Below are 22,799 nucleotides of genomic sequence, written 5' to 3' on the forward strand. Positions count from 1 at the left end.
ATAAATGTTCGCAAGTGAAAAATCGCCTTTCAACGTCTCTCGGTTTCAGTTCATAAGGCACCTAATTTCCTTGTTTTGAATTATTCCCATGGCTCTCAATCGTGCAGAAACGGCTTGTTGAGTTACTCCCAATGATTCTGCAAGCTCTTCTTGCGTTTGACTCTGATCTTCTTTGAGTAATGCCTCTAATTCTTTGTCTTCGAATTTTTTTGGCTATCCAGAGCGAGGCTTGTCTTCAACGCTGAAATCTCCATCCTTGAAACGTCGAAACCATTCCCTACATGATTTATCAGTTGGAGCAGTGTTACCATAAACTTCGATGGGCTTCAGCACTTTTCTTCCAATTAAAGCAGAAAATTAGAACCTCCCGCAAATGCTGCTTGGTTAACACAACATTCGATATTTCAAACACAGTAAAACTCAAGGTTTTTGTATGAAACTCAAAGCAATATAAACTGAATATTATTAGCAGATCTCTCTCTGAAAACGCCAAAATCAACTGTCACTATGAACCATTCACAACAGCCGGAGCCATCTTTTGGAAAACGGACCGAACTAATTTGTACTCCCAATATGTCATGATTGTAAAAGAGAAAGAAAACGTATAATATAGACATTTTATATATTATTAATATAAAAAAAAAGAATTTCAGATACCGTTCAGGAGAAATATTAAAAAATATTCTTTTATACAAATTTAGATAACTCAGAATTAATATAAAATAATAACGATGTATGTTTCGAATAAACGTTTCTTATTTATAACACTTAATTCGAAAGTATTTTATTGAGAATTACAATTTGATATTATTTGCGAAATAAGTGAATTGTGAATAAAATTGATTATAGACATGCACAATAACTGGGCATTTGCATCCGTGGGCGCACGTGTCCAATTTCAGCATTTTGCCAATCCCTGTTCTACCCGATAAAAAATTTCTCATGCACGAATGTATACATACATATGTGCGTGCGTGCGTGCGTGCGTGCGTGCGTGCGTGCGTGCGTGCGTGCGTGCGTGCGTGCGTGCGTGCGTGCGTGCGTGCGTGCGTGCGTGCGTGCGTGCGTGCGTGCGTGCGTGCGTGCGTGCGTGCGTGCGTGCGTGCGTGCGTGCGTGCGTGCGTGCGTGCGTGCGTGCGTGCGTGCGTGCGTGCGTGCGTGCGTGCGTGCGTGCGTGCGTGCGTGCGTGCGTGCGTGCGTGCGTGCGTGCGTGCGTGCGTGCACAGAAATTTTTTATCAGATACAAATGAAGACACAATGGAAATTATATTGTACGGGAAAGAAATACAGTGTAATGCAGAGTCCCAGCGAAAGCGTCCAATTGTAATCACAGCTCAAGCTAAAGTCAGTTGTTTAATCGATGCGAATTGATTTCCTTCGGTCTGTTTTCATACCAGGAGGATCCAAAGTAGCAGAGCTCCGGGAATACAACGAAAAATATAAACATACATAATGTCCATCAACATATATATATAATATATATAAACATTCATAACATATATAAACATTATACTGTCCATACATGTCCATATACATTGCTCGTACATAATTATATGTATATAATTTTATATGTAATTATATTGTGTATAAGGAATTTTTTTACATTTCCTAAAACTTGATTTTTTTCTAAAACAAATAATACAAAAATTATCCTTTTAAGTATTTTTTTATTTTCTCATTATTATTATTATTTTTATTGTACTGTAAATAGTAATTTTACGAAAGAAAGAAGGATGTACATGAACATATTCCATAATTATATACATTTTATGAATATATGTTTATGTATATTTTTATATATTTACAAAATTTTGTAGCAAGTAAAGATACGGCTTTTCCTTCCTTACTGTAAATCTGTTTCACACAATAAAAATATGAAAACCTGAATATACAATACTTCTCGCGTCATGCTCTTATTCGCTCATCGAAGAGATTTGATGGCCGATCTATCTATCAACTAATATTATTGTGGTATTCTTATACTGCTTTTATTAAGGAGGTTGTAAAGCAAATGAAATTTGTTAAGAACTACTTGAAAAAATTACAGATTATTTTAAATTGCATTTAAAAGTAATACAAAAAAATTAGAGATGATTTATCATCTGAATCAAAAGTTATTTCAATAAAAAGTAATATTTTTTAAATTTATACTCTAATAGAAATGTATAAAATTGTAATAAAATAATGATAAAAATCTCAATTTTTTAATATAAATATACTTTATAAATTCAAAAATATTATGACATTAATAACAGATAAACAAAATATTTATTTATTATAAACTAATTGGTTATCTCAATAAAACTTTGCACACAGCATTTTTAATACTTAAAGTACTTTATACGAAAAAATTTAGATTTTTATTACCATTTAAATAATTTCTGTTTATAACGATAAAAATAACAAATAAAATAAATAATGTATAAAAATATGTTGCTCAATAAAAATAGAATATTATGAACACAACTTTCACATGTATAAATTTTTATATATATAAAAACAATATATATGCGACAAAATCTACCCACTTAGCAGATCTTAGAGAACAAACAGCACACCAAGTCGGTCTTATCTCATTGATGAAAGTAACAACCTCTAATGACCTTGATCTTAACAAATATTATCCAGAACATGATCTTGAAGTCAAAAGGTTTTAGACGGTTGGACACGTTGGATAATGTCGACGGTACTGTAACTTCCAAAGCTTTATAATTTGAAAAGCGACACAAATAATGAAAAATGACTTTATTATAATGTTTTGAAAACATTATACACGTTTGATACCAGCTATTAGATTCTAGCATAAAAAATAGGGTGTTCCATTAAAAAATTTGACCTTGGTGACGCCACCCAAAGTCAAACGGATGTGATCAGTGAATAGAAGCACTAGATGTGAATCAGGCATTAGTTCCGGATCACTTTTTATATTTAAATAATTATAGTTTTTATATTCAATGGTACATATCATAAGATTCTTTAGCATTTGTTTTATCTCTTTCAAATGTCAATTGAATTTAATTTATTAGGAACAACACTACACATTTATTGATGTCGTTAATTAATTAAATGTGCAATAACTAACATATGTATCTTCAAAAATTCAAAGTGTAATGTCATAAGAATTGCCTTATAGTTTTTATAATAGGTAATAGTAAATAGCGTTAGATTTCAGAGAAAAAAATCAACGTCATGCTCAGAGATTAAATGTGTCCGCGGGTATTATTTAATCACTATATTATAACGATCCTTTTATTGCGTAAAATTATAAAAATGTTTAAAAACTTGTCAAATCTTACAAATAATGCCATCCCGAAAAGATTTATTTTAAATATCAAAATAGAATATAAGACAATATACATGTCTATATCTTTGCAAAATGTGCTAATAATAATTTAATTGTTTTTTATTGTTAAACGCTCAATTTTCATTAATTTTTTAAATTATTATTGATTTTTAACTATAACTAATTGTAAATAAATTTGAATATGTTAAAATTGCATCATGATTCACAATTGGATTCTAGAACTAGATATGGATCATCAATTATATTTCGTTATATATGTACTACAATATGCATGCGCAAACCATTTTTATTATTCTTATGGAATGTATAAGTAACGCCTCTAAAAAGGATAAAGAACTTAGTGAATTGACAATTAGTACATGGGATCTAATTATGGATAATTGTCATTATTTTATTTAATTCAAATTAAAACATATAAAATAGTAATGAAATAAAATAAAAGCATCCATAAATGTAATCTTCATGATTAATCACGACTATTAAATATTTTATTAATTATTTGATATTGTTTTGTACAAAAATATGAATTTTTTTTTAAAGAGTGATCCACAACCTAATGATTTTATCCTAGATTTTTTTTAAACCCTTTTTTAACAACTTTTATCTAAAACATTTTTCTCAAAAATGCTTTGCTTTCGAGATATTCGATCGTTTCCAGATTTTTGATACATCCTGTATATATATACATATTGTAATTATTATATACAGGGTGTCTCACATAACTATGATCACGATATTTCCAGCACTTCTAATGATCTAACAAAAATTGTTTTGAATAAAAGTTTATCGATTTTCAATCGGCTGCAAATTGCAATATTAAAAATTTGAAAAAATTCTTTTTTGAGTAAAAAGTCGAAGTCACCTTAACTTTTTTTAATGGCACTACGTGTTTTTTACTTCATAATATTGTATCTGATGTCAAGACGAATTCAATTACTTGCTATATTATAAACCTTTACATGACCTTAAATTTAGACGTGTAGGATTAATAAACAACTTTTTACCTAAAAAAGATTTGTTTGCAAAGATTTTTAATTGCAATGTGTAGCTGATTGAAAACTGATTAATTTTTATTAAAAACAATATTTTTGTCAGATTATGAGAAATGCAAGAAAAATCGTTATCACAATTACATGGGACATCTTGTAATCTTTGTAGTTTAAAGGCTCACATAGAACGCTCGTACAGAATACAAGAGATACGGATTCGAGGTAATATTTTTTGCAATTTAAATTTATTTACAGTTTTTCAGCATATTAATATTTTTCTAACATGATGCCCAATTGCATCAAATTATTAAAAATTGCTTGTCAATTTAATTTAATTTGTGATATTATTAGTAGTTTAATTGCGTTTATAAATTCGGAAAACCAATTCAGTTTGACTACAAATATGGTATATATAATCATTTAAAATGGCGCGCGCGCGCGCACACACGATATACATATATATAATGTACATACCTCTTATATTCCTAATAGTACACTTTATCTAAGATATATCTTGATGATATTCTTAGGATGTTCAAAGGACACATGAATGTCTTCTGAACATTTTAAAGATGTCCCTGAAGATCTGTGTTGTTAGGATATGTATATCTATCATCAATGACATAATATCAATAACATATGGAAACTCAATTTTTAAAGTATAGCTTGAATCTAAAGGCAGGATTGTAAAAACTAACCGTAGGAGAAGGTTGGTCCTATCTCAGTGAGAAATGAAAATGAAATCGATGTTAAATCGACATCAATTTGATGATTTTGTCGTCGAATCGACATCAATTCGATATCGATTCCATTATCATTTCTCACTGGGATGGAGTCATTTGTTCAGAATGAGAACTACAATATATCTATCTATATAACATAAAAATTTAGCCAATTCGACAGAAAGCCAATTTCCATAAGATTGGTGCGAGGTCTTTTATAAGTTTTGGCATAAATTTGTAAAACGGGCGTTCTCAATATATTTATATTTGCTGCGTTTGATAAATAAACAATGAGCAACGCTTATTTAATACATACAGTATAACGCGAACGCTAGCCATCCAATTATCATGCAGATATCGATAAACACAGGGCTGGCAAATAATGCGTTACATTTTTTGTAACGCCGTTACTTTGTTGATCGTTACCTTGTTATAATAATGATTTAATAATGTGAATTTTTTACGACAGTAATGGTAACATCAGAGTTAAAAAAGTCAATCGTTACTGTAACGTGTTGAAAAAGTCATGCGTTACTGGAAAAAATCATTCCTAATTTGTTAACGCGTTACTTTTTATTCGTTACTTGTAACGAGTAACGTTACGCGTTATTCGTTATTTATTACTTTTTTCAGTAAGTAACGCAATTCTACAAACATTAACATCAAATCAATTAACTCTCTCCAATATCTCAAAAAAAGCAAAGTTTATCGATTTATTGCTATTCTAAACGTTTTCACTTAGTTATTGATGTTCTTAGACATTATATAATTTTTTATATTCCTGTTTCCATTCTTTTGATATTATATATATGAATGTATTCATATTGCATATGAAAATATGTACATGCATATATATATATATATATATATATATATATATATATATATATATACATATATATACGTATATGTATTTTTTATTTATAATATATAATCACTTTATACTTTAAATTTCTTAAGTCTCTTTTTAAATAGCTTTAATAGAAAATTAGAAATATAATTTTATATCATTTATATATAATTTTGTTGCTTTTTAGAGCATACACACACAAACACACACACACACACACACATTTTTTAAATAGTTATCGACTTCTGAAATATTTTTTATTTCTTTCTTATTTAAAGAAAAAAAATAAAAAATATTTTATATTAATCGAAACGAAAAATAAATATTAACCGAAATGAAAAAGAATGCAGTTTAATATTATATTTTATTAAGTAAAATTAATGATGTAAATAATTTAAAATATATATATATATGTACAATATATACACTTATATTTAATACATATTTCTCTAATATATATATTTCTTCTGCATATATATGTACATCAAATATGTATTCTTTTTTTTTTAATTGAAAAAATGGAAAAAATATTTTAGAAATCAATAAGAGTCCAAAAGCCAACCAATTTTCGACTAAATGAAAATATCGAACTTTTGGCTGGATTGACTTTCATCAACTTTCTGAAGAATCGATTAGAAGAAGTAGGATCATAGAAGATGGACGAATTTGAAATTCGATTCGCTAATTCAAGTATTTGCATAATTTTATTCTCCTTCCTTTCAAAGATTACCTTTACTTAGAAAATTATTTTTATTTGTGACAATAAAGGAAAAATGAATATTTGAGAAAAGTACACGTTCAACATAATAAGTAAAGCATATGTTCAAAATTAAAATATATTAATAAATAATATATTAATAAAATATATTAAAAGTAAAAATTATTATATGTATAATGTAAACACTTTTAAATAATATTAATTTATAAGAATTTTTATATTAATAATTAAAATATTAGAAGATGATTGTTGATATATATGAAAAAAAGTAAATATACAATTTTAAACATTAATAATAAAGCAAAAATAAAATTTGTATATATAAATCAGAAACGTATCTAAAATACTGTAAAACTTTGTACAAAAATAAAATTTTTCCACGTTAAAATCTACGATTTAATTGTATTTTGATATCTCAATGTTTTAAATATCTTTTTAAATATCTTAAATATCTTAAATATCTTAAATATCTTAATAAAAAATAATTCATGTCCTTGAATACATTGCACTAGAAGCGATAAACAATGATAATATGATTTGAAAAGCGAAAAGTATGTTGATAGAAATAAAACTGGAAAACAGAATAAAGTAAAGTTAACTAATAAAGAATTGTTAATACGCTGTAATATAATTTATGCAATAACGCTATAAATGTTCTAATCAGAACTTAACTGCAGAGAAAAAAAAATGGATAATAATTTTATTTTTGACCTCTAAAGATAATTTTACTTAAAAAAATAGTAATATAAGTATATTATTATATAAGTATTTTATTTGTATTGTATTATAATACTTTGGACGCATAAACCTTAATTCAGAGACGTATAAATATTCAGAAATAACTTCAAATAAAAGCAAAAATTGTATATTATTATTATAATTGCCATTATTTATTATTGCCTTATTTGATCTTTTATAGATCTTTCAAAATTTTTTGTTGATAATCGTGATATTGCTGCGGTAGTTTAAATTTGCGTTTCAGAATCGAAAAATTATTTCAGCGTTTTAAAGGACTAAATATGTAGTATATAAATTCACAGAATTATAGGGTGTCCCATTTTAATCGAACATCTCAAATACACTGGTTCTGCGTATGCTTCAAACCGAACATAGTATGAACGTTTTCCAACAAGAATACAGTTAGACACTGTGTAATACAGTGAATCGTTTCATTCTTGTTGTTTAGACAAACAACAAGAATAAAATAAATCTGCTGAAATAAATCTGCTTTAATAACAAATTCACTACTTTACAAACAAATTCATTATTTTACAAACAAATTCACTATATTTCTAATTTTCATTACAATTTTCTGCTATATTTTATAGCAGAAAATTTGTTTCAAAGCAATGAATTTGTGTTTTTAAAGCAGAGAATTTAGTCAAACAAAGATTTAATAGAATTTATATAAAATAATATTATATATACTACATACATGCTTCAACAAATATAATTTAAGCTTCAAATTAGGTTTCATGCGTTTCAGCTTCCAATGTTCTTTGTGATAAATCCGTGGTTGATACAATTCTGCAATTGCACAGAAAAAAAAACGGATAAACGCTCAATATTTATGAACGCGCTTGAAAAGAAATTCAGCTAAATATTCCTCTAAGTATTCATTACGTATCGTGGAAGATTTGCTCTTACTTCTCTCCAAACACGTTCAATGTGTTGAGTATGAGCTCCTGTCAGTAAAAAATAATATTTGTAATATAGAATATACAGTCAATATATAAATATATAAACATATTTAAAATATCTGTATTTATCACTATCTGGATCGACAAAATTCATCGAATGATTAACAATCAGGTGTTGGAAGTCTTTTCTTTTTAAATTTATGTAAGTGACTTCTAACAATCTGACATTATCATCGTTCCAGGTAGAATCCACTCTTTTATAATTCAACAAGAGTTTTTTCTGAGCGATCTGATATATATACTGCCACAAGAAATTTTTTTTGTATCTCTTTTATATCCACCAAAAATCTACTTCTTTTCAATAATTCGGCCACGATTGTACTTCCTTTTGCCGATCTTTGCTTCGTCTATTTCTACTATTTTATTGGATCTTCCAAGTTTCTCAGAATTTTTCTCAGCACAATAGATATACCCAATAGACAAACCTATCATTTTTCATTACATTACATTTTTCTGATGAATATATCACATGTACTTATTAATTCATATTATACTTACTTCTCGGCAAAAAGAAATCCAATCTACTCAGATATTTGCAATTCTATACATAAAAATTCATGTCTTGGAGATCTTAACATAATGTAATGTATAGTTAATCTTATTTCTTAATATCACTTCCAAGTTCAAATTAGAATGACTAAACCATATATCTATTGTTGCATTTTTCTTAAAATCACATTGTTTGATGATATATTTTTTACATTTATTTTTTTCGCGAAATGTTTTACAATAAAAATTTGTCTCTGTTAATTCTTACTATATTATTGCACTTTGGACATTTTATTTCCTTATTTGGATTATTTATTAATTTGTACTGAATTAGAATATCCAGAAGCTGTTCTTTATTGTGTGTCACTGCCATAAAATCGTGTAGTTGCATCTTGATAATATGATACAACAGTGCAACATTAAAGAACAAGGATTACGGAAAATAAAAGACAATCATTTCGAATTATGTTCTGTTTTATATGTGACAATTGTGACCTATTGTATTGTATATACGTATTGTAATCTTACTTATAGTGTTTTTCATTGACAGAAGAATTTAATACGTGCACTTTAAACCCATTGTACAATGTATACAAATCGACATAAAGATGTACATTTAATAAAAATATAAAAATTAAACGTCGAAATATTCAATACATTTTATTGCATAATGCTATTTGATATTGTATATGCTATTTGATAAAAAACACATAGAGCATTTTATCAATTGAGATCTCTTACTTTTACATTTAGATTAAAATAATGTACAACAGCTTTAATGTATACACTGAGTGCGCACTATTTCTGCTATTACATGTTCCCATGTTCCTCTATGCCACCGATGTGATAGATTTCCTAACCTAATAATTGTGAACTTTAATACTTAATATCTCAGTTCGCGGGGCAGGGCGACATTTTTTTTTGCCAGATTTTTTCGTTTCATGCAAAACCGCGTCGAATAAGCTTAATTTCATCAAAATCGATGAGCAGGATTTCACAATTCTTGAGTATTACCCGAATAGGCAAAGCTCCCAAGCTCTTTCAGAGCATGCTTTCTGAATCTTCAAATATTTTTTGAATTATTTTATAACTTTTTTATGTATAATATATTTTGAAATATATGAAGCTAATTAATAATATTTTAACAATAAAACTGTATTGATTGTTTCCAGTTTTCATATCAGTATATATAAATATACAATATGTATATTTGTATATAATTGTATATAACCATTTATATATATGTACGCGCGCGCAAAATTTCTTATAAAAAATCAGATTGATTTAAATAAAAATAATAGATTTTGCTCGGTTTCTGCTTGCAATCTGCTATCAGATTCTGTCAGCAGGTTTTGTTTGATTTCTGCTGCCAGTCTGTTTGCATAGACTGTTAATAGGTTCTATCGGCAGAACAGGAGCAGAATGCGACATCAGTTGTGGTCAGTCTGCTAACATCTTCTGATCAAATCTGCTACTAGTCTGTCGACATCCTGCTAACATTTTGCTATCTGGACATTTACTACGTAATACTGCTTCCATTGTACACAATCTATAAAAGCGAATCATCTATATGAAATACTACCGTATCGATACGAATACCGTGAAGCAGTAAAACATAAGCAGTAAGCGAAGTGGCCAATCACAGAGAGAGAATGTACAGTTATTAGCTTACATTTTTTTCTATTATGATTGACCGATTAACTTACTGTTTTTTCATCCTAATTTTACGTTTTTCTATATACTTTTAGCTTAACATTTCCTATCTTTTAAATAAAATTGTATAATATATAAAAACGTAAATCACGTTTTTCTATATATTTTTGACTTAACATTTCTTATCTTTTAAATAAAATTGTATAATATATAAAACGTAAATCAATCTTTTTCTTTATTAGTCCTATTATGTTTATAACAAAAAAAATAACTAAAAATAACTAAAAAATTTTTTAAGTAATTATAACTATACCTCGTTACTTTTTAGAGTCGTTAACTAGCTAATTACTTTTTAAAACAAAAAATTATAACTGTAAAAAAGTTATTTTTGTAAAGTAACTTTCTCTACTTTAGATATACTATTTAATTGCAATTCTTATCTTTTTCATTGATACCAAGATTTTATTTGTCATAATAGATATGCAGGTATAAAAGATACTTCAAGAATAGAGAATATGAAGTATATTATAACGTTTAGATATTATAATTTATTTTTGTGTTTAAAAAATACAATAGTTCAAACACTCATAATAATTTAATGATTTAAGACTTAAATTTATGTTTTCTATTGTCTATATGCAATAATTTTATATGCCATTTGTATGTGGTAAAAGTATAATAAATCGTGTCTAATTATTGTATATTTTGATAAATTTATAATACATAAATAATCAAATTCGCACTTTATTTATAGTATTATTTATTTCTATTCCGGAAATTTAACCCATATTCCGTATTAAAACCTATTTTTTAGACCTATATTTTTATATTTTTTACTTTTTTATCGATACTAAAGTTGAATTTATCCAAACAACTATTAATTGAATATTATAGCTAACATGTTAGTTAAAAGTTTTGCATAAATTAAAAGTTTTAATGTACATTTATACTACAATAATGTTAATTTAAAAATTAGTATTTCATATTACCTTCTTTTACTCTATGTACAGGATGCTATTTAAATTGAAAATCTTAAACGTATTTCACTTATTTTTCATGATATGAAAACATTTCTCAGGTGAAATTGAAGCAATTTCAAAGAGAACATATTTTGGTTGTTTTTTTTTCTAAGTAGAAACGCCAAATAGATATGAAAGTCACTTTCACTTTTTTTAAATAGATATTATTTTTATATATAACATGATTCCTTCAGTTATACTACATATAAAAGAATTAAGATAAAGATATTAGAAAATCAATAGTTAATGAGATATTTTGTACTTTACTCTAACATATATTGACATAAAGTATTAAATATCTAGTGAACTATTAAGTTTTTGATAATCATATTTTAATAGTTTTATGAACAGAATAATGAGCTGAATCAATTGATATAAAGATAACACATAATTGCTTTAAAAAAATATGTAAGCAAAATTGATAATTTTTTAAATAACCAACTATACTTTTTCTTTAATAATTGATTCATCTTATTACTTTGTCCCTAAAGGTATTAAGGTATGATTGTCAAAAAATTAATAGCTTACGAGTATTTACTGATTATATATTTTATATATTTACTGAAAATATATTTACTGATATATTAGGTGTTGGAATTAATTCGTAGCGTTTTACAAGTGATGGGAAGTACTTTCATTAATGTATTTTTTAATGCTCATGTGAAATAAATAACATTCTTTCATTAAAAAACGCTACGAATTAATTCCAACACCTAATATATTGACATGAAGTACTTAATATTTCACGTCAATATATCTCAGAATAAAATATAAAATATCTCCTCAATTATATATACATATCGACTTTCGATATCTCTATCTTAATACTTTTACATGAAGAATAATTACGGGCATCATATATTATGTAATAAAAAATCATATAATACCATTTACAAAGGTGTAAGTAACCTTCATCTTTTTGGTGCGTTAATTGGGAAAAAAGAATATGACTAAAATACATTTCTCTCGAAACCGACTTCCACTTTCATCTGAAAACATTATTTCGTATTATCAAGAATAAGTAAAGTAATGTGTAAATTTTCTAATTTAAGAATTTACCTTCCTGTATAATATATTTACACATACATGTATATTTATATGTATATTTATATGTTAAGTAGTACAAAAATTACAAAATTTACATATTTATTATAGATATATTATATCCATGTATTTAACTGGATAAAATATTTTTATTTATTTGAAAAATTTTACACTGTACATCGAAAATAAAGTGAAACAATTGCAATACGCGATACAATAAAGAGTTGCGTCAGTGTTTCACTTAAGTGTTTCTTTGAGGAGTTTCCGTGAGTTGTATCTTGACGATCGTGCTTCATCCGCGTCATCTGCTCGCGCGGGAAATTGCACTTGCTCAAGATGAAGGAAAACTTCGAACTAAAATAAACTGCGGACAAAGAAATAATCGGAACTAGATGAATCTATAGATTTTGTGAGATGTTGAATAACTCATTTTCTTAATTCCTTAACATTTTTAAATTTTCTGTGATATAGATACTTAATGCAGTATAATGCTAATCATAATTTTATATGTCTTTATATTTTTATCTCAAATAATAACCAATCAGTTTTAAGAAAAAAGTATTTTGAAAAAATTATTGATTATATGCTTGGTATATCTTTCTTTGGACGAGTTGAAAGTATATGGACGTGTGCAATCACTATAATGGATTTCACAGTGTGTGCGCGCGTGTTACGCTTGTTCATCTTAATATCCGCGTCGCTGTATCGTGGGTGGACGAGATAAAGCCTAATCAAGAAGATGCTGTCTTATCCATGTCGCAAACTGAGACATATTACATGGCGACGACGATACGTGCATCGCATAATGCCAATTACACGACTCGCGCTATCCATAGTAGCCATAACTTCTCGCGACAACTTTTCTATTTTCTAAGCTTGATTGTCGCAAATATTAATTTATTAAATTTTCAATGATTTCCTTTTAATGGATTATATCTATTCAATCTGTTGTTAAAATCAAATTAAGCCCATTCAAATAAATCAATTATAGCCATGTAATACTTATACTTACATCCAAGGACATTCTTTTAGTAAGTAACATGGACTGAGAAAATAATTCTTTATCTATTGCATGCGATTTATATCCATATTTATATATAGATGTACAGGATTTTCGGCATATTTTTGTATTCAAGATTGACTGAATGACAGTTTTTGTTAATAGTAACCATTTATCGAAGCACACATTGAATGACATGTTCATACGTACAATTCTTGTAAGTTTTACCCATTAAGGATGGTTAGTGTAAACCGAAATCTTTGGAATCTTATTTAAATTGTAAATTTATTATTAAATAATATATAGTGTAATATTGCACTGATATTGTGCCTAGTTCATTTCCCTTTCGTTACTTTTCAAATTTTAATTCTATGAACTTTTAAATATGCTTTATATAATTTATTGAATTTTATCTTATTTATATATATGTACATAAATTTTAATAGCTCTTATATTGTTAATAAGTTGAGTCTTTACCTCCGCTTAAATGTCAGCTTTACACAGATTAATGACTATTATAAAAATGTCAAGCAAAAACTTATTCAGTAAGGTAACTGAATCCAATGTGGGCTCTTTAAGCTTTGAGAATTTTTTTAATTTTTTGCTTTTTTACAAAATTAATGGTCACGTTCAAAATAGGGTACATTTCTGAATATTGAAAAAAAATATGAAGTATATTCATATATTTATATAGATACAGTAGAGATTTAAAAGAAAAGCAGGATTTGGGATACCTTAGCAAAATATGTACCCAATGTGAGCCGCGTATGTCTTCCCTTCTTCATACAAAAATATTAAAAATATTTTTTAAAAAGTAAAGTGAGGAAAGTAAAGTGATCCAACTTTTATAAATTTATAATTTTATTACATAAACATATTGATGTATAAACATTTAAATAAAGCTATTTAGCAACTTAAACATTGAATGTTAACTTCTCCTTAAAACTATGCTTATAGATCTACTCGTAGTTCGGAGAAGTAAAAGGTCCTTTATCCTTTATCCTTTATTTTTAATTCACCTCACACAATCTTTATGAACATATTTATGACAAATGTCACATGTGCTCGAACATGGCCCCCACATTGGACCATACAAAGAATTCCTTTTCTTTAATTATAAATAAAATATTATGACAAAGATGTAAACTAAATATAGTGTTATAAAAGCTAATATAACATGAACTACTAATCACGTTTTCATAGTTATAAAAACTATTAGGTGTTGGAATTAATTCGTAGCGTTTTTTAATGAAAGAATGTTATTTATTTCACATGAGCATTAAAAAATACATTAATGAAAGTACTTCCCATCACTTGTAAAACGCTACGAATTAATTCCAACACCTAATAATAACCACGTTTTCATAATTATAGAAAGCAATTACTTATGGAATATTACATCGTGATCATAATGTATCAGTTTTTCCTGTTTTTACACAAACAGAATAAATAATATGATTTATGAATCGATGCAATCGAATCGTACGGATCGCCTCTGCTCGAATTACTACTGTCATTTGTTAAATTAATCATATAATTATATACAAACAGCGAGTGGTCCACTTTTAGAAACGGTCCAAATTAGGTCCGATTGTCTTACTAATTAAAATTTACTTGAATCTCATTATACTTTATTCGATAAAATAAAAATAATTTCTTTTAAATTACAACAATGCTACATTTTACAGAAAATGTATAGACACAACGAAAGAAAAGATAGACAAAAACCCAAAAGATTCGTAACATATAGTAGTCCTGAATTGAATTCGCTTGCTGTATAATGATATAGTTAGCGTACTTTATAATTATCTGTTCAAATAATAAATATCGGCCAAGAATGATAAAGTTACTATGTAGTAAAATATGAGTCTAATTAGCAAACAATTTCCAAATATAAATGTATGAAGAAAAACAATTTAAAAAGTACATGTAATATTCTTATGTACGTATTAAAGTATATATTAAAATCAATAAAAAACAAAAGTTTAAAGTATCAGTATATCATCGATATACTGATATGAAAAATATCTTTACCTTTTTGTTTTATATATACGTAAAGGGTTTTCCAACAAGAGGTAGTATTTTGAATTTAAAAAAAACGCATTTTTTTGTAAGAAAGCTATGATATTTTTATTCCAATCCTAAAGACGGACAGATATCGTTTTTAAAACATAACCTCACAATCTGCATTTGAGAGTGGAATAAAAATATCACACTTTCTTACGAAAAAAAATGCGTTTTTTTAATAATTCAAAATACTACATCTTGTTGGAAAACCCTTTATATACAGGATGTTTCAAAATTCGCGGATACGGATTACACAGCGTGATTATATGCGCCAGAAGAAGCAACTTCTCCCTCTGGCAAAATTGCATTCAAACAATATTTTTTAAACGAGTAATTTTAGGTTAACAAATGAGCGTTCTACGTTACGCATGGATCAGAGGCGGCGCACACACACGATGCGACTCGGATATGAGTATATACGTCATTTTACTATTTTGCCAAAGATTTTATAAAACCTATGCATGATATCTAAATATCATAATTATTTACGAGTTGTCTAATCTACTTATTTTACTTTCAGTCATTTCTTCAGCAATATCAATTAGAAAATATTCTCTTCTTAAATAAGTTGTATTCAAAATAGCGATATTTAGATTTCATGCATAGTTTTTATAAAATTTTTAGTAAAATAGTAAAATAATAACGTATATGTTCATACGCTGGGCTACACCGTGTGTGTGCGCCGCCCCTGATCATGCGTAATGTAGCCGCTCATTTGTTAACTTAAAATTGTTTTCATGTAAAAAATATTAAAAATAATAATATTTTGAACGCAATTTGCCAGAGGAAAAAGTTACTTCTTTTGGCACATACAATCACGCTGTGCAATCTATGTCCGCAAATTCTGGAACACCCTGTACATATGCGCGCACGCGGGTGTCCCGTTTTAAATAATGCATAAGATTTATCGAACACTATAGTAGATAAAGAGAAAGATTTCCAATAAAAGTTGTATGGTTTGGAAAAATATATGTATAAGAAGGTACTATTGATTTGACTTTGGATGGCATCGTCAAAGTCAGGGCAAGGCACTTCGAATTTTTTAAATAGACCCTCCCTCCCATTTTTATCGCTTATTCTCATAGTTTACCTCAAGTTTTTCAGAACATTATAATAAACTATTTTTTCATAAAGTAATTTTCGAGTTATAAGGCTTGAAAGTTATCGTCGATATTACTCAAAGTGTCCGACCATCGATTAAAACGTTTTGTTCAGAATCATAACCTGGATAATGTGTGTTTGTTAAGCTCAAGGCCATTAGAGGTTGTACCTCTTATTTTCATTTTTACGTAAAAATGAACTTTCAATGGAAAATTCCTGATTCGATTCCATACGCCATTTAAGATTTCTCGATCCTTTTCTCCTCCCGTCTTCCCCCCTCCCCCCTCCAGCGTTATTAAGATAGATGTTTTCGAGATTAAATGATAAATTTTATGATCCCTTTGTATTCCTATAAGACACAATTCTCAAATCATTCAAAAGTTATTTAGGTGGATCGGAACTTTTGGCAGGTAATGCATTTACACGTACATATATGTACTATTATATATAATCAAAACACAATAGTTTTAATTTATACATATATATATATATATATATATATATATATATATATATAAGTAAAAATATTATTATAAGATAAATGTATTAGAATAATAATAATTTATATATAACATGATATTATCATATTAATATTAATAAAATATACTAAAATTGAAAATAGAATCTCATTTAAAAAATAAACCACATATAAATATAGAACATCAATTTAGAAAAATATAGTGATTGCATTTTTTGTGTACATATATACAGATGCGTGTTTATTACAGCCTGAGGGAAATAAATGCTTTCTAGCTCTCTCTTTCTGTTTTCCTTTACTTACGCTAGAAAAATAAAATTGCCCGTTACTTTTTACGTGTTTTTCTGGCACTTTAATAAATATACTATTCAAAATCATTAGTACAATATTTGATTGTATCATAGATGCATATGTAAATAGAAAAATTATTAATAATATATAATCAGCAAAAGAGTGGACTCTTTATGAAAAATAAATAAAAAGTATGAAATAACTTTTTTCGTGCGCATATTTTAGTTTATAATATTTAAAAAGATTAATTTAAAAGTTAAGGAATTCTATTCAAGTTTGTAACTTCGAAGGACTTAAATTATATATATTAGGTGTTGGAATTAATTCGTAGCGTTTTTTAATGAAAGAATGTTATTTATTTCACATGAGCATTAAAAAATACATTAATGAAAGTACTTCCCATCACTTGTAAAACGCTACGAATTAATTCCAACACCTAATATGTTATATATTGTAAATGCGTGTTGTCATAGTTAGGAAAAGATGCATTCGAGAATCAGGATTTCGGCCAGCTGGAACTATTCTCGATGTCGGATCTATTTTCAAAGATGCCTGCTATACGTCCTACGCTTATCATAAATCTTCATGTCTACGAACTCGAAATATTTTTTTTCTGTTTTACTTAAATTTTTTCATAAATTGGTAAATGAGTTTAAAAGAATGGTTACGTTTTTGTACAAATTTAATTCAAACAGTTTCTAATGCAAAGAGAGAGAATTTATTTTAAATAAATGAAATTATTAATTATAAACAAACCAATAACCTTTTCTAATAATATTGTTCGATCAAATTTAATTTATTTTTTAAATAAAAATTAGTAATCTTATAAATGATTATCCAGTAAATACCATTTAAAAGTAACATAACACAAATATTTGATTTCACAATATCAACAATGTAAATACAATATAATGTATATTACATAACAGTTACATTGTTGAATGTGAAATTATAACATTAATATTATGTTACTTTTAGTTAATGTTTATTGAATATTATAAAGAATGATAATTAATAAGTTATTTAAACTAAAATAAGTTAATTAAATTATTTATTGCAACACATGCATAATGTCTTTATACATAAAAGTATATGATGGTTAAGTATTAAAAATTTTATAAATATGTAAAAATTCGACATAAAATATGTCATTATTCTCTAAATCTCATATATAAATCCTTTATCTATAAAATATATTAAATGATAAAACAATCATGATTCAAACTCATTGTCAGCATCTTGAATTAATTAAGTGTATATTTATCTGTAATTTCAATAAACAATGCGAGTTTTCATACGTCATTTTCCTCTTTCTATAAGAGATGCGATTTGTCCTTAATTATTAATCTGAAATTATATAATCGTGAAATAATTGAATAAAGCCAACATATTATTACATTCCATCTAGCACGATGTAATTAAAGTAGACAACAAAGACACTTTCAATTTAAAAATGCCACTTATAGTCCTAAACACGATAAGCATTAATATATATCTGTAATTGTTAATTATCGATTAAAATATACAATGAAGTCATATGAAATATATATATTAGGTGTTGGAATTAATTCGTAGCGTTTTTAATGAAAGAATGTTATTTATTTCACATGAGCATTAAAAAATACATTAATGAAAGTACTTCCCATCACTTGTAAAACGCTACGAATTAATTCCAACACCTAATATATATATATATATATATAAAATATATATATATATATTTTTTTTTAATGTGTAAAGATCCATAAATCATTATAAAATATCTATATTTGTAATATAATAATATATTATAACATTACAATATGTAATCTAAAATTTAGAAATGTTCTTCTCTTTATTTAAATTTAATATCTTGATTATTTAATATAATATACATATTTATAATACAACAAATGTGTGTAATAACAAACATTTTCGTGAATATTTTACATGAAAAATATTCAATGTTAAAATTAAAAAAAAATTACATCATACATTTTGACATATGCTAGAATGCAATTAACCGCTTCCTACGTTATTTCCACGGACAAACTTCAGAACAGTTTTTTTATCGTTGTTCGTCGTCCGGCAAATTGACGTTATTATACGGTTTATCGCGGCAGACCGCAATTGTCGAAACAAACACAGTTTGCAATTTCGCAATGTAACGCGAATTTTCTATTTCAATTTAGGCAGCATTCGATTTATTCTATTTACTTATAATGCTGTTACAACATTTCACAATTATAATGTTATAATCGCATTAATATACATATATAAAGTTTTATATAGTAGTAGCTATATTATTAGATTCTATATATACGTTTTATTATTAGTTATTTAATTCAATATTAATAACAATTGAACATAAAATTTATTAATATATATTACTTAATTTTAATTTTTCATTTTGCTTTTTTAAAAATTCATTAGATCAATGTTATTATAAAGTTCATAGTTTCATATTCTTTCATGATTTTTAATTACATAAAATAATATTTTATATTTATTAAATTTAAAGAATCGTATTTTTATTCAAATAAAAAAATTACATATATAGCTATTTGTAATTATATATATATATATAGCTATTTGTATAAATAATTGTCCTTATTCTAAAATATTCTTAGTGCCAGCCATCTAAAATATAGTTCAAAGAGAAAAATGCTAAGATGGGAAGATCTAATTACTTTTGTAGAAACAAAGAGAGAGAGAGAGAGAGAGAGACAGAGAGACAGATAGAGAGAGGGAGGGAGGGAAGGAAAGAGAGAGAAAAAGAGAGAGAGGAAAAATATTTTTTTTTAACTCATTGCATAATTAAAATATAAATAAACAGATATAATTTTGCGTAAGACGCGTAATGTTGAATTATTTAGTGGTAGTTAATACATCATTTTCTTTGCGAATTAATAATGCACTATATATTTCAATAATAAAAAAATAAAACTTGTATTTTTGAAATACTTATTTTTATTAACTTTATAACTGATGAAATAAACATTTCTTCGAATGTTAAATGCAATGCACAAACTACCATTCTGTATTTATAATAAAGTTTGTAAAAACAAATTAAGTGATCAGTTTATGATGGGCACTTTATATAACAAAATACTTAATTTTCAATTTAATTTAAAAGTAAAGTCAGTAATTTAAATAAAAACTTAATCAGCTGTGATTAATATATTAAATTTTATTAATAGTTATACTTTAATTTATTTCAAGATCTATATATACATAATATATAGGATATAAAATTTGATCTGATTTGATAAATTGTTAAATAAATTAATAGTTTCAAAATATAATTCGCGAAATGTGTATATAATATGTACATAATATGTTTGTATAATAATGTATATTATATAATATTTTTTTAAGTTTTAAATGTTAAAACGTATTAAATATAAACGTATTTAAGAAATATTAAAAATTACGCAGTATTCTTTTGGAGTTCATTGGTAAAATAATTCGAATATTTTTTGTTGATTTCGTCGAGTTATTCTCAATAAAATAAAAAGGATAATAAAGAGAATAATTAAAGAAGAAAATCAAAGAAAAAAGAAATTTATTGCCGACACGGTAGTTTTTATTTTTGAATTATTGCAATATTCTGCGAAATGCATTTTACATGTTTTATTAACATTTTATTCTTTTAATTTTAGTCTTTTAATAATTAAATTGTATGCATAAAGTTTCTTTATTTAATAAAATAGAAATAAAAACTTAATCAGAACCGTTACACACCTTCTTTGTGATGTCGCAGCCAAACTTTGTCAACGTAGACGTTTCAAAAAGAATATTATTCACAAATATATCGCACTCGCAAGTATCTTACGGATTCCGATTTTTTTAGAACAGTAGTGTTGCAATACTGCGGAAGATAGAGAAATAAGCTTTGTAAGTATCGACGACAATTTGAATCGCACAAACAAGACACAAGATTCAATTTACGAACGAGTATCACGCGATCTTATAATGCATATTACGATGATAATGATGCAAAACGAGAATCCCGTAGGAGAGCAAACCACGTGGCCGCGCAATTTTCGAAACAGAGTACATATAGTACAAAACAAACTCACGTATCAGCAGCTCGCTGTACACTGTCGTGCGTCGCGCGTTCCATCATCGTGATCGTCCGAGCGTTATCCCCTCTTCGAATCCCATGCCACTCTCCATTCCACGCGCCAGCGCACACCTCTGTTGTACACATGTGTGTGTGTGTTTATGTGAGTGTGTGTGTGTGTGTGTGTGTATGTGTGGTATATAGAATGAATTCGTAATCGCATGCTACGCTCGATTAAAGGGATATTACTCTAACAAAAAATTTCTATTTTATTATATTAAAATTTTATATGAATTTTTATTATTATATATTTATTTTATTTTATATATAATATTTAATTATTTATATATTAAAAATATAAATGATTTATACATATATTTATATAATATAATGTAGACTGATATATGTATTATTTAATGTAATAAATTAATAATTCTCCATTACCAATCAATTATAGGCATTATATAGTTGATCTAATCGGATGTACAATACTAATATATAAATAGTATATATGTAAATATTATATAAAACAGTTTAATTCATTATTCAATATATTTATCAAATGCAGAAAGAAGATATCTAGGAATCAATGCTTCCAATTACACTTCATGAACTTATTTCATCTTTTTGCGATTTTATTGCAACTGAAGGAACATTTGTGCAGCTCATAAAAAGATATTACGCAGCACATTTCTTGGAGAGTCCAATTTCCAATTTCTTTGCCATTTTAAACACGCATTCAACAATGACGAATTATTAAACTTATTGCTGTGAATCTTTTGTACCAAATACATATCACATTGTTAAACATTTCACATTTTATTAACCCTTATATATAATATACATAGGCCCGTATTCAGAACGCGCTTACAACAATGTTAGCGCACTAATATGCTATAATTTACGTTACGCATATTATAGAATTTTAGAGATATAAGTGCGTTCTGACTATAAGCCCTAATGTACAATAATATTAATAGTAATGCAAAAAATATTTAATATATATATTTAAATAATATAAATATCTTTTAAATATAAATACACACACACACACACACACATATTGTATATATACTCATAAATATGTATATATGTATACAGGGTGTCCCATTTTAATTTCCCCAGACAAATATCTCGAAAAATATAGAAGATATAGAAAAATCTTTCAGACAAAAGTTGCATTAGTTGCATGATTTGGAAGGGATCACATGATCAAAATATAGATTTGACCTAGTGGCCTTTTCAAGGCCAAGTCAATGTGATCGATGTTTTGTTAAATGGAACCCCTCATTCTTAATTACATATTCTTGTAGTATTTGTCAAGACATT

General features: G+C 26.7%; 1 protein-coding gene across 9 annotated transcripts in view; it reads right to left on the reverse strand.

Annotated features, from left to right (window-relative positions):
- The window catches only part of LOC105149251 (extracellular serine/threonine protein CG31145), a 318,959-nt gene extending 297,365 nt beyond the window's left edge, over nucleotides 1-21,594 (reverse strand). For 5 of the 9 annotated variants that reach the window (XM_087405150.1, XM_087405164.1, XM_087405154.1 and 2 more), the window contains exon 1: nucleotides 21,149-21,544. The gene's annotated coding sequence lies outside the window, so the exon portion shown is untranslated. Of the gene's footprint in view, nucleotides 1-21,148 lie in introns of all 9 variants that reach the window. The other 4 variants (XM_087405143.1, XR_015544752.1, XM_087405170.1 and 1 more) reach the window with 4 other exon arrangements.
- Between the last annotated feature and the right edge of the window lie 1,205 nt (nucleotides 21,595-22,799).

Source organism: Acromyrmex echinatior, chromosome 1, assembly GCF_024713525.1.
Source record: "Acromyrmex echinatior isolate Ae372 chromosome 1, ASM2471352v2, whole genome shotgun sequence".
NCBI classification, from domain to species: domain Eukaryota; kingdom Metazoa; phylum Arthropoda; class Insecta; order Hymenoptera; family Formicidae; genus Acromyrmex; species Acromyrmex echinatior.